This window comes from Pinus tabuliformis, chromosome 6 (genome assembly GCF_031772625.1).
Source record: "Pinus tabuliformis cultivar Carrire ecotype Pingquan chromosome 6, CPIR1, whole genome shotgun sequence".
NCBI classification, from domain to species: domain Eukaryota; kingdom Viridiplantae; phylum Streptophyta; class Pinopsida; order Pinales; family Pinaceae; genus Pinus; species Pinus tabuliformis.
Genome location: NC_142292.1, coordinates 614,852,600 through 614,855,948, shown reverse-complemented (window position 1 = coordinate 614,855,948; position 3,349 = coordinate 614,852,600).

Below are 3,349 nucleotides of genomic sequence, written 5' to 3'. Positions count from 1 at the left end.
GAAGTCTCAGACAATTGTGGAGGAGCCACGATTGGTGCAGCAGCTTCATGAGGTTGCGGAGCAACCACAATTAAAGAAGCTAAGAGGAGATCGAGTAGAGACATCTACTCATGTAGAGACCTCCAGTAGGGGGAAACTTCGAGCCAGGTGGGCATAGGGATCACATGCAGCCATACCTCTAGGTAGGAGGTGGGGTGATATAGAGTGATCGTCCCAAGGAGGAGGGGCAGGATCCTCGAGGTACCCAACCTCTTGGATGAGACCTTGCTACGGGAGCCCCGATATGGAGTAGCAGGAACTGACTGATTGAGTAGAGATAGATGCGGATGGAGCGACAAAGAAAGCTACAGTGTAGGGAATCCCAGGACAGTGCATAGCATGCAGGCTGCAGCAATGCCAGAGGCACAAGTGTGTTGCACAGTGCTAGGTGGCACAGAGAGGTGTGCAATGGTGCGAGATGCATGGAGATGTTGCAGTAGCGCAGATGTCAGAGAGGGAGCACTTATTAGCCGCAGGTAGAGCCTCAGCATCAACGTATGTTTCTAGCCCAACAAAGAGGTCAGTTGGGAGTTTTTTTGTTCCAAGTATTGCTAGAGCAACCACACTTGGTAAATGTGTTGCATGCAGAACATTCTAGAGTTATAGGATCGGGTTTGAGAGGAATCCTTTCTTGTTGAGAGGGAGTGTTGAAAAGTGTGCAACAAGAAATGCTAAATTTAGGAAGTTCTAAAAATAAAACTGCTAAAAATAGTATCTTCTAAAATTAGCATTTATGTGTCCCTTCCTATTTATAGCGGTCCCTGGTCTATCTATAGGAAGTAAATTCGAATTTGGTCTTACCATCAGTTTGGAGTATTAATTAATTAATTCTCCATGAGTTAATTAGTTAAGGAAAAGCAAACTTGAAGTCTTTGTGAGAACATGCAATTATTTCTCCACTAATTGGGGAATGTGTCCTTGATTTGTTCCACTGATTGAGGAATTAAGGATGAGTTCTATATTGGGAAGATCAGTGGACTTAGTTTAACTTAGTCAAGTCCAGTTAGATTAACTTAACAAGTTGTTAAATTAATGAGATATAGCTTGTTTATGCTTGCATGCATTTGACAACTATTATTTTCAGATAACTAAGTATTCTCTCATGAATAATTGATGCATGGCAGTTCAGACAAAGACCTAGTTGAGATCAGATGAGGGATAGTGTACTATCAGATGCTAGGATATTTCTAGTAAGTATTCCTTGCATGAGGAAGGAATCTATTTTCTTCTATGACTACGTAGTTGGACTTGAGGTGACAGCAGGTATGATTAAGCTAATTTACAGCCTATATATTGAGGCCTAGGTAGTCCATGATTTTCATCTTCTTATTACAAAGAGAGAAGGATAGCTATTGAGCTGATTCTTTTTGTATGTTGTTGAGGATCTCCACTTGATTGATAATACAGTGTTGGGGTTTTATGCTGGTGCTTTCCCCAGTTGTTATCGAGAAAACTAGTGTCCATTCAGAGCTGCTAGTCCCACTAAGACGGGTAGCTATCTTAGAAACAAACAAACTAAAGTTACTTGTGTTTTCCTTTATGAGAGAGAGATGAGAGAGAAGCAGAGAGTACCAACCTCAGTCTTTCGCTAGTTTCCTTGCTTGTTTCCTCTCTCCCTTGATAGAGCTTTCGCCACTCCTTTCTCACTTGTCCTGCTTCAAAGAACACCTGCAGAGTCAAGGCAGCAAAATACCATCAAAGCATAGAGATATGTAACCCTAAACAATGTAGGATCAGATGTACATTAACCATATAAATGCATATACAAATACAAGATTCAGAGATATACAAGCATATGGAGGAAAATTCAAATAGATTTATTGATAGAAGTAGTAGAAGAGAGGATTACAACCAAGCTTTCTGATCCAACATCATCCTCCCAGCATGAAAGCCCTCTTCACCTCATACAAAGCAATATCACCCAACAATGTCTTCAAAGAGAAACCAACAAAACTTCCTTGCAAATTACAAAATTCCAGCCTCTGGATCTCTAGGATGAGGGATCCATATATAGATGTTTGCAGGAGAGTGAGTCAACTTCTGGGATTTTGATTAGTGTCGTTCACTAATAGTTCTTGGTTCCACTTGGAGATTTCATATCTCTTGCTCATCCCTGGGCGAATTTAGAGAGGCAAGTATGATATGAGCAGTTTCTAGAAGATTCTTTGAGTTTCCACCTAGCAAACTATGTTTGCCATTTGTCTGCTCTCGCTCATTGCACCCTATAGAAGGGCTTTCTAGTATGCATCGCACCCCTCGTGTGTAATAGGTGAGATGCATCGCACCCTATGCATGGAGCAGTCTATATGGTCCAGTTTTAACTAGTTCTGGGCAGTTTTTTAGGGAGAACTTCTGGGAAATGATGTAATCAGCTGACCTTGTTCCTTTAGGGTATGAAACAACACTTTTAGGGGCTTAGAAGCCCTTGGTTTATGGACATATTTGATTGGGGTTGCAGTGCCCAAATATTTCTATAACAGTTGCCACCTAAAGCATGAGGTCATAAATCTTCTGATGTCAGGTGAAATGCTTTATAATGAGGATCCGAGGTTTTTCAAACTGGAAGGTGACCTGTAATAAGATACAATACAATACATTATCTTCATAATATTTTCATGATCTAGTTGAGGTGGGCATTCCCATGCTGAGATTTATAAATTCATTTTCATGTACATAAGACAGACAATCGTCTGTGTGGCAGACTGATGATTCTGGTAGAGCCATCATCCCTTAGTTTGGATGATTATTTGTGCAGCTGTGATGTACATTTGATGTCTTTATTTTCCTAAATATATCGCAGCACTGATGGATGAGACTAGATCTGGGGTCTTCAAACTCGTTCAATCTTTGCCTGAAGTACAAGTCGATCCATGTGAAAAGGTGTTCTGATGTCGAACATGGAAAGACATCGCCTGATTACTAGAAAATGATGTAAGCTATTAACAAGCGCGAGAGGAATTACCAATAATGATAATGACCCTCAAGGTACTGCAGTACAATTCACGTGGTGTGAATACATGAGTTGATGTCGAACACCATGCGAAATCTTTTGGTTGAAGTCCATTGATGTAAACCTATCACCAGAAGTGAGAAACTTGCCATTGAGGCATGCAAGCTTCAAAGTACTGAAAGGGTTGTTCCTAAGTCAACTTCTTAGATAATGAGCTGATGTCGACAAGAAGTGACCCGTCGTAGGAGGGCCTTAATGAATCCCACATCTACGACACGGAATGGAGCAAATGATTTTGTGGAGGTGAAAACGATCTAATGATACAAGGTTCAGGGTGGCGGTCATGAAAAAATGGAGAGT